This window comes from Cibotium barometz, chromosome 9 (assembly GCF_041138505.1).
Source record: "Cibotium barometz isolate CiBa-2024 chromosome 9, ASM4113850v1, whole genome shotgun sequence".
Lineage (NCBI taxonomy): Eukaryota > Viridiplantae > Streptophyta > Polypodiopsida > Cyatheales > Cibotiaceae > Cibotium > Cibotium barometz.
In genome coordinates, this window is record NC_141054.1 from 57,480,541 (window position 1) to 57,495,177 (window position 14,637).

General features: G+C 46.3%; 1 protein-coding gene across 2 annotated transcripts in view; it reads right to left on the minus strand.

Moving 5' to 3' along the window:
- Positions 1 to 14,637, minus strand: part of LOC147635752 (Ankyrin repeat family protein) — a 49,996-nt gene that overhangs the window by 1,115 nt on the left and 34,244 nt on the right. The window lies entirely within an intron of this gene.

The window sequence follows — 14,637 nt, forward strand, 5'->3', positions numbered from 1 at the left end:
AACCCCATTATCAAGATCACGGGAAATGCAAAAAAGTGGAACATCTAACATCTATATCAATTTTGGCAGAGCACTTCGGAAAGAGCCAACACAACTCAAGGAGCACACGTGCAAGCTTGTAGAAGCACGTACAGACATCTGTACAGATCTACGGAAGGGAACAAAAGCTATATGCCCTGATTTCAAGCCATGCCAAGCTGCTGTTTAGCATTGTGCAAGCTAAATTCGAGCTGTTTTGGCATTGGCAGGGGACCTACTGTGAAGGGTTCCTTACTGAAGCTTCTTTGCTTTTCCAATTTCGCAGACATCATGCTATGTTTTCAGGTTGTGTCATAGTCACCAGAAACGAGAAACGGGAACGGAAACGTTCGAGGAATGGAAATGGGGAAACGAGTTTTTAGGGGTGGAAACAACCGTTTCTTGTGACAATATCACTTGGGAAACGAGAAACGGCCATGGCAACGGACGGGGTCCTGAAACAGAGAAACGCGTTTCTAGGTATTGAAACAGCCGTTTCTTGTGACTATGGGTTATGTACCAAAACCCTAGCTAGTGGGACCATGAATACAAGGTTTCCGATCTTTGAGTACTTCCAAAGGGACCCCTAAACACCTGCTCAAGACCTGAAATGTCAAGAAGAGAGACAAAAAATGTCTCCAGAGCTGACTACTTATTTCTGTTCAGTAAGAAGACAACAAAGGAAGCTCATGAGGCATCACACGATCGTCCATGAATCATTTAACCATAGAGCTTTAAGATGCATGACCAGTCACCCAACTGCAGATTTCAAAGCTGACTACTTATTTCTCTTCAGTAAGAAGACAACAAAGGAAGCTCATGAGGCATTGCACGATGGTCCATGGATCATTAACAATTAACCATAGAGCTTCAAGATGCATGACCAGTCACCCAACTGCAGATTTCATAAAAATTGAAACGCTCAATTGGCTAATGTACATTAACGGCTGAGGATTAAAACATATGAAAATGCCCAATACATACTTGGCGCACAATTAAAACCCCCATTTCTCCTTATTATCGACTTTCTCCCAATTTCTCTCCATAGGCTGTATGATGGTGATGGGACGTCCCATTTTGTATCATATGGCTCAGATTTGACTTTCCCAGCTTACAGCTCTAGTCTTTGTTTTCTTTTGCACCATGATGAGATTACATCGACACTATTGGTCCCATAGACCCATTGGGTCTTTTGAAGACATTTAATATAACTTTCTTTCGCAACTTTTATTCCAATTTTTTATTGCCCCGAGTTGACCGATATTTCCCTCAATCGTTCTCCCAATTTTACCATTTCCCCAAACTCTCCCCGAGTCCCCATCTGTTTTCCAATCTCTCTTTTGCTGAGTTTTTCCAAATCACCTCCTTTTCCCCTTAATGATTTATATTTCCTCCTTTTATTTTTTCTCATATTATATTTATTAATGGCCTGCCATTTTCCATGCTGTTTCGTATCAGTTACGAGACCGTTTCCAGTCCCATGGGGTGGCCATTTCCATTTCCATTTCCATTGCATGCAACCATGCATGATCTAGGAATTCTGGAAACGGAGAAACACAAATGCCCAACTTATGCCACTATACCCGTACACGTTCTCATATATTTGAGAAATGCCATGAGTCATGACCATACCTTCTTCTTTCAGAAGGGGGATGACCTTTGCCCGTACTGCCTTCATTAGAGAGGTACTCCATCCTCAGGAGGAACTCACTAGATTTGTTCTTAAACCTACCTAACACTCTGCTCATCCTCCATGTGAATGACTTCAATGCCCAAACAGCCAATGCACAAGTGCACATATATGACTTTCATATGGGTCCAATGGTCCTCTCTGAATAGATGCCAAGAGTTGGGTGTGCAGCTGACCTCGGATGACATTGCTCCCATGACTAGCTATAGCAAATTCCTCTTAGAAATGGGTGCTATGCATGCACTGATTATATATAATGGGCTTTCATGATGGCTCTCGTCTGCTGGCACACTCACATGCTTTCCACATGGTGGTGGTTCGAGTATGATAGATTATCTAGTAACTTTATGCGACACATCCACGATTTTAATATCCCTCCACCTATTGAGGCTAATCATACTTACCTAACCTTCACCAAATCCATATCTCCACCTTTACTCCCCTCATGACCCCCTTGCCTCCACCTTCACCCCCATCCATCTTTACCATGATTTGGACCCCATGTACAATTCTCATCTAAACGACCATATGGCCGATCTGTACCTCTCATTGCCTCTATCTACCCTCACCTCACAGCTCACATTCATCTTCATGAATCTGCACAAGCCAGCTGTTGGGTATTTTGGAGCCTCATCTGTGTGTTTGTACATGTGAATCCATTCTTCTGAGTGGATAGGATAAGTGTGCCACATGGCATCTGGTGTGTGTGTGTGTGTGTGATTTCTTTGGGTCATAAGATAAGGCCTTGCGCATATAAAAGCAATGTACTTGATGAATCTAATGCAACAGTCACATCATTGAGTTGTGCAGTACACTCTTTTCTCTAGCTTTGTTCTCTTTCTCTCTCTCTCTCTCTCTCTCTCTTCTCTTCTCTCTATTGCTCTGCACACGCCTCAACACCATGGCCTTCACTCACCTATAACCCATCATAGCTGCATACCTGTGCAACCCTAGCTTTGTGCATCCTGCATTTGGTATCAGAGCTAGGACGTCCTCTTGCTCCTGCTCCTGCTCCTGCTCCTGCTCCTGCCTACACCTTCCATCGCTCAGTTCCATTCTAACCAGCGCCAACATCGTACATCCCATCACAGACATATTGCTGGCGCTCTCCTCCAAGGACTCTGCAGTTTGTTGCTGACGCTGGAAGACACCACGAGCTGGCCCGCTGTGAACACATCATCGCCTTTTTTTGGGCCCACTAGCATGGCCTTATTAAGGCTTAAAGGCTTAAGCCTTTGAAGCTTTAAATGTGAAGCTGTCTCATCTGCTGTCTTTGCGTGCAGCCATCTTCTCCTCTGCCCCAACATCTTTGCTCCACCAGCACCTGTGCCCACCACTTGTTCGCGCCTCTGCTCCTGGCATGACTTCTATGCACCCTCATCATCAGTCCTCAGCACCCTATTTGCTGATGCCTAGCCGACTGCACCCTTTGCAACATCATCATCATTAGTACCCCATACCTGAAGGCTTCTACATCAGCACCGAACAATATGTCAACAAATTAGGGCTTTTCAAATCTAAGGAGAAAAAATATCTGCATTCAATAAAATTTGTTTCATTGATTTTTGGTGAAAATAGGCTAAATAAAGGTGCCTGCCATAGTTCATATCATACTTGTATGAAGCAAATGTTTGCTAGCATATGGTAAAAGGGGCGTATGAAACTAACCTATCATAACTTGCCCTTTTTTAAAAAATAAAAAATTTGTGACTTTTTTGTTGAAAGCGACACAATGGCTGGTCTACACATTGTAGGTACTAGGCTCGGGCTGTAAAGAACTTGGGCCTCACGTTGCACAGTGGGCACTTGTCATGTGCACAGTGTGTATCTACCGTGTGCTACACGCACACAAGACTAGCTTCGAGGTTTGGGGAAGCTTGGAGCTAGGCAGGCTGATTGGCGAGCTAAGTTAGGGATAGACTAACGGGCGGGCACCCACGTATGGACGGGCGAGCGCCCAAGTGTGGACGCCTGATGACCGGCCAAGAGCCTATAAAAGGGTGGCCAAGGTTAGTCATTAGTCATATAGAGTCTCGCAAGATTTGTGAGAGCTCTATGGTCTGGAGCCTGGATCTAGTGCAGACGTGCACCTGCTTTATGCAGCCAGATAGCAATCTCGAGGCCCGCGAGGGTAGCTTCGTGGCGGTATGGGACGTCGCGAGGTAGAGATTGGTCGGTACGTCAACCTAGTTAGCTCAGCTCGTGGCTCGGTGGGGACAGCCAAGACTGTGGGCTTGCCCACGGCTGTCATGGTTGGGAGGTGAGTCAGGCCTGCACCCCCTTCTTGTTTATTTTTGTTTGTTTGCAGGTTTCGAGTCTCGAACCAGGAGCGTTCTACGAGGAGATCCTTTGGGGTTTTGACAGCACTATACTATGAAGAAGCTCTACACTGTACCAATGTACTACACATACTTATTAGTACATTTAGTACATAGTATGTACTATATACTATGTACTATGTACATTGTAAAATCAAGTTTTCGGCGTTCAACTTCCAAGTTTCAAGTGTAAAATTGTCAATATTTTTAAGTCCCAACTCCCACATGCATATATAGCCCCAAATTTAAGGCCACTTATGAAACTCCACCAGGAGCTGAACCATACTTTATCATACCTATCATTCTCCCTGACCTATGGTAGTATGAAACGTATGATATGAACTATCCTGCATCCATATTATTTGGGGTTTTCTGCAAAATTGAACCATTAGCATCAAATTGAAGCCACAAACACCTTCAATTTTGGGGCTTTTTGAAAATTCAGCAATTAACAGCAAATTAACCTCCCCGAAATTGCCTATAATCTATAATTTCTCTCAGTTTGAAGCGTTTATAGCCCACAAATGGGGGGTTTCTGTCAAAATGCACAGCGGAAATGAAGACAACTGCTGTAGAGAGCAATACACAAATGCAAGAGAGAGAGAAGCTAGTGTAACTCTGCTATACACACCAAAGAAATCCCGGAGAATACACAATGAAAAATGTGGGGGGCGAAGGGGCCATTTTATATGGCCCCAGGCTGCTGGTTGGCAGCACAAAACAGGCCGGCAGCAGCCCATGACCTGCTCCAGGCCAATCGGCCAGCAAATGGGCAGTCGGCCAGCATTTCTTCAGTTGGCCAGGGCAGCAGATCAAGTCGTGTAGCAGTGTCCAATCGGCGAGCATCTGATACAGCCGACAGGCACAAGACAGCCTCCCACACCAAGCAAAAAATGGGAAAAATACATGGAAGTGAGGAAAAATGGGGACACACCAAAACTGGGCGAGCACGCCCACAACACAGGCCCTGACATAGTGTACAAAACAGGAGATGACTGCTAACACCCCCTCTCAGCTCTTGGATGTGGAACCAACCCCAGTGAGCTAGAATGCCGCCGGAGCATAGCCGGAGGTAGAGACTTCGTGAAGAGGTCTGCCGCATTGTCCTCCGTCGAACAATAAAGAAGCAAGATGTCACCAGCCAAGATCTTCTCACGAACAAAGTGATATTGTATCTCTATGTGCTTGGTTCGGGCATGGAAGACCGGGTTCCAAGCAATAGCGATACACCTCTAGTTATCGCACTGGATGACCGTGGGCTCCTTCTGTGGAAACCCATCTCGCCAAGCAACCTCCGCAGCCACAACCTCGCAAGTAGCACCACAAGCAGCCCGATACTATGCCTCTGTTGATGACAATGCAATAATCGGCTGCCTCTTCCTGTTCCATGAAATCGCTCCTAAGCCGAGGGAAAAACTGCAGCCAGATGTGGATCTCCTCGTGTCTGGATCTCCTCCCCAATCTGAGTCACTCCAACCTTGGAGTCGAACTCGTTCCTTCGTGTCACTTCAAGCGGTGTAGAAGAGTCCAAGATCCTTCGTACCTTGCAGATACCGCAAGATCTGCAATCCTGCATGAGACTTCAACGATGTCTGCATGAATGAGCTCGACAGCCCCACAGGAAAGCTCAAGTCCAATCTAGTGTTCAGCAACCAGATCAATGAACCAACCAGCTTCCAATAGGCATCAACTGGCTCACAAGGATCATTCATTGTAAGCTTTGTGTTCGGGTCCATCGGCGACGTGATAGGCTTGCAGTTCTCCATCCCAAAGGCTTCAATCAACTCATGAACATACCGCTGCTGTGAGATAAAGAACCCCTCTGGGTCTACCAGATCTCCAATCCCAAGAAGAAGTGGAGTAAGCCTAAATCGGTCATCTCAAACTCCTTTGACAAAGCAGCCTTCGTCATTGCAATGTGCTCCATATGACCGCCAATGAGAATGAGGTCATCCACATAAAGGATGATCAACGTGACCGTGCCGCGTTCCCGAAAGAGATATAGGTTGGGATCTGCAACCAATCTCTGAAATCCAGTCCGTAGAAAGAAGGAATCAATCTTCTGATTCCAAGCCCTGGAAGCTTGCTTAAGACCATACAAGGCCTTCCACAACCTGTAAACCATCCCCTTTGATCCTGGAACCTCAAAGCGTGGAGGCTGCTCAACATACACCTCCTCCTGCAGGTCACCATTAAGGAATGCAGATTTAACATCCATCTGATATACGAGCCACTGCTGAGAAGAAGCAAGGGCAAGAACGGTCCGAATCGTGGTCATCCTCGCTGTCGGTGCAAAGGTATCCTCATAGTCGATGCCAGGATGCTGAGCATAACCCTTAGCCACAAGTCTGGCTTTGGGTTTTTCCACCAACCCATCTGACGTATACTTGGTCTTAAAGACCCACTTGACACCAATGACAGACCATTTCCACGGCCTCGGTACCAACTCCCAAGTGTTATTCTTTTCAATGGCATCTAGTTCCACCTGCATGGCTTTCCTCCAAGTATCCTGTGTAAGGACTTCCTTGACAGAAGTGGGCTCTTTGTCCCGCATGATACAAGACATCAAAGCATAGTTTACCTGAAAAAGCTCTGCTAAATGACTTTTATCACGAAATCTGTGCGATCTACGAGGTCCGTCCTCTGTGGTCCATTCAGAGGGAAGCTCCATGACACCTGACTCCCGAAGGGTGTCCACCAACCACCTGGGTACTCGAATAACACGCGGAGCCTCCTGCTGGTGCGGGGGCTCATCTCCATCTGCGGGCTCAACCTCCTCAACTGATTGAGGCTCTCCAGCTAGAACAATAGACTGGGAATCATTATCAAAATCTTCTGGGTCTCCAAGAAGAGGCGGCTCATCAACAGTGGAAACCGGAACATGCTCATCAAAGACCACATCCCTGCCGACAACAACCTCGTTCCTCTTTGGATCATACAACCTGTACCCCTTGGAAAGAGAGTTATAACCCACAAAGACAAGCTTTTGGGACTTTGAGTCGAGCTTCCCCCTCTGCTTCTTCGGAATGTGAACATATGCATCACTCCCAAACACACGGAAATGGGAGACATCAGGTTTCCTGCCAAAATATGCCTCAAAGGAAGTCATGTTCGGTACTGAAGTCGTCGGAGAACGGTTGAGGATATGGACAGCCGTAGCCACAACCTCTCCCCAAAGTGAACAAGGAAGATCACGATGCTCCAGCGTCGTCCTCGCCATCTCCACCACAATCCTGTTCTTACGTTCAACTACTCCATTCTTTGACGGCGAACCTGTATTGGCCAGCTCCTGCTTGATGCCATGATCCGCACAAAATCTCACGAAAGCATTGGAAGAAAATTCTCCTTCTTTGTCAGCCCAAAGAGTCTTCACCTAGACTCTTTCTCCACCATCACATGCCACTCCTTGAACCGAGCAAAAGCTTGGTCCTTCTGTGAAAGGAAATAAACCCCTGTGAATCTGGAACAATCATCAACAAGCAGCATAAAGTACAAAGAACCTCCCAAGGATGTAGTCTACATAGGTCCACACAAGTCACTGTGTACCAACTCCAAAGGTTTTGAATGCTGCTTACCGAATGCAAGAACTACAACGTCCTTGCCTACTGCCAACATGTGGCAAGCCAACCACCATCTGGTCCCGAAAAGCTCACTGCAGTGCATCCACATTCAAGTGGCCAAACCGAAAGTGCCACAAATCACCAATCTGAGAACCTGTCAAAGAGGAGAGTGCGGAGAGTTTGTATATACCATTCTCCATGCCACCTTCCCAAACAACCTGGCCAGTCTCGCGGTACCGTAGAGCAACAGAATGCTCCTCAAACTCTACCCGAAAGCCAGTCTTGCACACCTCATGCACTGACAACAGATGAAAACCAAGTGCTAGGACGCAAAGAACACGAGAGGAATGCTTCCCCCCTTTGCCATTGGGAATGATCTCCGTCCGGCCCTCGGTTTTGGTAAGTACTTCATTAATTGGGAATTGTGAATAATAAGAGAAACCATTAAAACTATGAATCGGTATGGTGGAATTGTCACCAATAAAAATGCGACCTAACTGCCATTTTAGATCCAGAAAGAAGTCACGGGAAGGAGTCATGTGCCTGGAAGCACCACTATCAAGAATCCATTCCCGAGTATCCTTTGCGGTGAAGTCAACTGCCTCCTCGCTCGAAGAAGATGATGCATCCGTATCCAACATCTCCAAGTGCACAAAGGCTAGAGTCTTTGCAGCTAAAGCTGAAGAATATGCACTCTTCCCACTCCGCTTGGCACACTTCCTCCAATAGTGGCCTTTCTCGCCACAATCATTACAGGTCCTCTCGGCCTTCAGTTTCTCTCGGTCTGAGTCAGGCTTCTTCTAGCCTGCCACACTAGTGAAACAAAGAGTAAAAGGCTGAGTACTAAGAGGGCAAATGTGACAACAACGTTATGGCCATGTCCTCTGATGATATCTCTTTCCCTGCCTAGAGAACTTCCTGCTGAAGAGCCTGCAACTTGTTGATGTGCTCCCACATCGTCAACGACTTGGCAAGATTCATCACCCACATCTGAACTTCCAAGGATATTCTCTTCATGGGTGATACCTTGTTGTAGAGAGAAGCCAAATGTTGCCAAATACCTCTGGCCAACGTCATATGCTTTATATGATTGATCACCTGTGGTGTGCAATTGAGGAAGACGAAAGAACGGACTCTGGCATTGACACGATTCCATAACTGTGCATGTGCCTCCCGTTTCTTCCAAATAGAGGATAAACTTCCCGTCCTCAAACTCCGGCCATGGAACCCCAACAACAATGAAATCAGCCAAGTCGTAAGACTCCAAAACAGATTCCATCATTACCTTCCATATGCCGTAGTTGTTCTTGTCCAACTAGTGGTCCACCGGGAACGTGGGGAGTGTCGGGATCTTCACGTGCTTCTCAACCATCTCAAGCAAATCTGCCATCTCAAGGGTTCACAAGGTCTTGTGAAGTGAGGGTGGGTGGGAAAAAAGAAGAAGAAGAGGCTGCAAATAGAATGCAAGGTGGCTGTCCGACGATGATGGCCGCCTTCTACCCGATCTCCAAGTCCCGTACAGCCCAAAACAGTCTCCAATCAGCACCTAAATCAACAAACCCTTGACGTTCCACTGTCTCCAAGCTTCAAGCCACCTGGGACTCTGATACCATGTCAGAATACACAACGGAAATGAAGACAACTGCTGTAGAGAGCAATACACAGATGCAAGAGAGAGAGAAGCTAACTCTGCTATATACACCAAAGAAATCCCGGAGAATACACAATGAACAGTGTGGGGGGGCAAGGGGCCATTTTATATGGCCCCAGGCTGCTGGTCGGCCAGCGCAAAGCAGGATGACAGCAGCCCACGACCTGCTCCAGCCCAGCCGGCCAGCAAATGGGCAGTCGGCCAGCATTTCTTCAGTCGGCCAGGACAGCAGATCAAGTCAGGTAGCAGTGTCCAGTCGGCCAACATCTGATACAACCGATAGGCACAAGACAGCCTCCCACACTAAGTAAAAAATGGGAAAAATACATGGAAGTGAGGAAAAATGGAGACACACCAAAACTGGGCGAGCAAACCCACAACAGAGGCCCTGACATAGTGTACAGACAGGAGATCACTGCTAACAATTTCAACCCAATTTGACCTTTTAACCTAAAACTGAAGACTCCAACCCTACAGTTTTGAGAGTCATGGGCTAAACGCCTTAAGCAGTTGTTCCCATGGGTACTTTCAAGGGAATTCTTGCCAAGAACTTCACCGACAACATCATTAAAGAGCAAGAGTGTGCACATGTGTGCAACAGTTGTGCAAGGAGCATCTCTGAATTTGGGACATTTATCCTTTTTCCCTACATATTTATGTTTGTACGTGTTCAGTGTCAATTAGGGTTCTTTGCCCCGGGTAGTCCCCCTAAAATCTGATTGTACTCATGTTTGTGTGCCTTCAAATTATAAAAGGCTTCGTGTTTCCCTTATCCCAATTAGAAGCCAAGGGGTGACTAAAGTGTTGGCCTTGCTACCTTGGTTCATAGTTGCACCCGGTTCGTGCACCGCAGACTGAGTTCGGTTCAATACAGTACAGTTCGAGGTGGTTCGGTACTGTACGGTGCGATGCGATTCAGACCTGAACTGACCTTTTTTTTTTCTTGGCGTTTTTTTTCGCCGTTTTTCGTCCGTTTTGTGCGCAGTTTTTGTAGCCGTTTATGATCGTTTGGAGAGCCGTTTGATGGGCGTTTTTTGGGGCTCTTGCTTGCTTGCCTTGAGACTTGAGACTTGGCAAGTTGGCCGTTTGGTTGCCAACTTGCCTTTGCTTGAGGCCTGACTATTGAGCCTTGAGCCTCTAGGCTCTCCCTATTATCTATATAATAGGCCCTCCCCCAACCCCATCCTCACAAGTTCTCATTGCTCAACCCTTCCCTCACAAGTGCTCAAGTCTATCCTCTCCCTTGAGTTCCCTCTAGGCTCTCTCCCTCTTCCTCAAGGGCCAAGGCTCAAGCCTCTCCCTCTTCCTCAACTTTCAAGCCTCTAGGCTCTCCCTCTTGAGTATTGAGTCTTCCTCAAGCCTCCCCCTCCCTCTCCCTCTCTCTCCCTCTTCCTCAAGCCTCTCCCTACCTCTCCCTTTCCTTCTCCCGGGACCCTTCTCTCCTCTTTCACCACCATGAGAGAAAAGCATGAAGCATTTACTTTGCATGCCATTACCCATGAGAAGAACGAGGGGAAGTTGGGGGCATGGAAGTGGACTTGCAAGTATTGTGGCAAGGCCTACACTAGTAGTGCCACTAGGCTTCTTGCACATCTCTCCAAGATAGGGGGGGAAATTGCACCTTGCAAGATGATCCCTCAAGACATTTCCGATGGCATTGTGAAGAAGTACTCCTTGCTTGGCAAAGCAAGTTATAGTGGAAGAGTCCCCCCCGCCGTTGCCACCGCTCAAGACGAAGTCATCCCGCCGGCAAGGGATACATCCTCTTCATCATTCTCCGCATCCTTCTCCCCCTTCACCAACTCCAATCCCTCATCAGAGAGACCAAGTGAGTTTGAGGTTCCACACAAGAGGCAAGCCACTCTTGGAGGCTCCATCGGAGCAAATGTGGCCTCTCTCTCGCAAATGTGGAGATTCACGCACGGTCATTGAGTGCAATCTCGCATTTCATGTCCTCAAAACTCCTCAATGGCAAAGGATGGTGAGGGCCATTGCCGAAGTAGGACCATGCCATGGCCCTTGGCATGGTATCACCTACAACGACGCACGAAGGCACTTGATGAAGAAAAGGAGAGAATCAACAAGACCCTCGAGCCCGTCCGAACAGGATGGGTGAAGTATGGATGTTCCATCCTCTCCAACGGATGGACCGATAGAAAGAAGAGGGGCATCCTCAACATTCTAGTATCTTGCCCTCTTGGCACGTACTTCTTGCGGGCCGTGGATGCCGGAAAGGCGGGAAGAAAACCTCGGGCGAGGTCATCTATCGCCACATTCGACAAGCCATAATCGAGGTGAGATACAATTTTAATTTTTGAGTTTGAAGCTTGAAAGTTTAGCCTTAGCCTTTTACTCAACTTTCAAGTCTTATTTTTTTTCCTTTTTCATGCATCCATCATCCTTGTAGGTTGGCCCCGAAAATGTGGCTCAAGTGGTTACGGACAATGCGTCCAATTGCCGCAAGATGGGCCGCTTGCTTGAGGAGGAGTTTAAGTCCATAGTATGGACTCCTTGTGCCTCTCACTGCCTTGACTTGCTTATGGAGGACATAGGCAAGTTAGAGTGGGTGAAGAGTGTGGTGACATAAGCCACTCAAATTGTCACTTTTTTCAGTCAAAAAGTCAAGGCCCTTGCTATCTTCCGCCATCACAGCGACTTGGAGATGAAGAAGCCATTCTCGCAGGCTTTGCCTACATGTGGCTTCTTCTAGAGAGCCTTTATGATGTCATGCCTAAGCTCCAAGTAACAGTGGTTTCACCGGAGTGGCAGGAATGGATACAAGGTGAGATACCTTCGCGTGTCAATGAGGCAAGAGCCATTCAACGGCTATGCTTGAGAGGGGAGATCTGGCGTTAGGTCCGCGTCCTAGTCATTGCAGTTACTCCCTTGTATAGGGTTTTACGCATGACAGACATGGAGGGGACTACTATGGGGCTCCTCACTCACTTTAGGAGAGAGGCCATTGTCGAGATTACCAGCACCACAGTCCTCGATGAGCTTGATCCAGAGTATATGCTAACAAGGTAAATAAGATTCAACTTTCAAGAATAAGTAATAAACTAAAATAGGATGTTGAATCTAAGTACTTGTTCTTTTGTTTTTCTCATATAAGATATTCTCCCCTTTATTTTAAAATTCACAGTGATCCCCTTGAGGCTACTCCTCGACGCGATGCTATCTTGGCACTGGTGAAGAAGAGATGGAAGTGGATGAAGAGGCCTATCCATGGCCTTGCTGCTTTGTTGCATCCTGCCTACAAAGCACTCCCACTTTTCACTGATCAAGAGTTGCTTTCAGCTAGGGATGCTTTCTTACCGAGAGCATTACCCGATGATGAGAATGGGCAATTTCAGTTCTTACAGGAGCTCATCAACTAGAGGGGCCCCGCATTCACCAATGCGGTATGTTGGAGGAGGGATTCTATGGTGAAGCCTCTCTTTTGGTGGGAGTCATTTGCTTACCGACAACCTCACCTACAAAGAGTGGCTTTGAAGATTCTAGCGCAGGTAACCACTAACCACTTGGCACCAAGTTACTAAATTATGTGTAGATACTAGAATCCTGAACATTATTTATTTTTATTATGGATTAGGATTGCTGTTCAGGTGCATGTGAGAGGAACTGGAGTTCCTAGTCACTTATACACACGAAGTTACGCAATCGACTGAACACGAGACAGTTAGAGCGGCTCGTCTATTGCCGCAATAACTTGCACATGGTGCGTGCAATGCACGATATGAGTCAAGCTAGACAGGTATATTGTTATGTAACATGTTAGACTTACATAACTTTCAATGTTTTATTATTTAGCCCCTAATCAATTATAAAACTTGTAGGTAAACGTCGACTTTAAAAGAAGAGAGAGTGAACAAAATGGCACAGAGCTTGGTCGCACTAAGCTCTTCTTCATAGTTCACGAACCTGCTTCATAATGTCCTCTTATTGGCAAGCACTCACACGATATGCCAACCTATTAGGAGATGAACTACTTGGCACCAAATCAATACGGTGATTCTCTGGTCGCGAGAGAGGCATTTCACTCGACAATGCATCTGCAGAGAGAAATCTCTATACTCAAAAAATTTAGCCTATCACGAGTAAGAATCTACATGCACATTGCTATGTTCCATATCATCACGTACAAAAATTAAGTACGAAGAAACACTCTTTTTAATGGCTCTATTGATTTGTACATGAGATACAATGGGGACAGTATCACCCGATACGCCTACATCTATAAAATGCTCTCAGCCTTTGTACATAAAAGAAAGTTTGTTTGTCTTGTAGTTCTTGTGGGGCTCAAGGCGAGCGTGCCACGGTTTGCCAAGTAATACATCATGTCCATTGAGAGGCACAATAAGAAGTTCTTGTGGTCAAGGTAGCCCTGGATGTGAATTCGGATGTGAATTCATAGATTTCCAATGAGAGGAGTGACGTTCACATCCTTCTCAACAAAAGCTGAATATGCATGTATTTCAGGTCCCATGTCTCCCAATTGAATCCCCAAGGTGGTAGCCATTTGAGTAAAGATGGAGTTGACGGTAGAGCAGTCATCAAACATGAATAAGGCGGGCTGATCTTTAAGTTGCCCCCATGCTTTGCATACTGCTCTATCCTTGCTTGCATGACCCATATTGCCTTGCACATCCGGCACCACGCTCACATGCACTTTAGGCTCATCTTCTTTCTTGTCTTTGTTTGTACATCGGCGCCTTTACTACCACATTTAAAGCATTTTCCCTCTCGCATATGTACTGTGCCCTTTGCTGAGAGACAACCTGTATGTGCTCCTCGCTTCTTCTCTTGTATATTTTCAGCTTTCAGAGCACCCTTGGCATCCTTGAAATCCAAAAAAGGCATCCTTGAAATCCCTTTTTGGTAGCTTTCCACCTTCTTGTATGCTAAGACTAGCCTTGTCTATGCTTAGGTCAATCTTTGATTGCATCCACTTGACATTAACATTTCGCAAGCCAAAGCTGAATTTATAAGTTGTTGCAACGTTTGATTGGGGTAGATTTTAGGCACATCTTGAAAAATGGGTTAAAGCCCCGACTCAAACTCTCCTTTTTCTCTTCATCAATCTTCATAAAGGGAATCACTTCCAATAGTACCTTCCCAAAGTTTGATACATAAGAAGTGATTGATTCCCCCTCTTTGCAACCCAATCAATCCCACTTTTTGTGTACGTTCTTTGCAAAATTGGGAGGCAAAAGCATAAAATTTGCTTTTGAATTCAGCCCACGTAGTAATGGTGTCGCCGCATGAAAGGCAATCTCAAACTAGGAGATGAAAGATAAGCTTTGGTGGAGTCATACTCGCCATTTTAGTTCTCAAATTTTACAAATTAGTCTCCTACCTTGAACTCTCTGGTTCTCTTGCTGTGATGAAGATCTTCCTCAC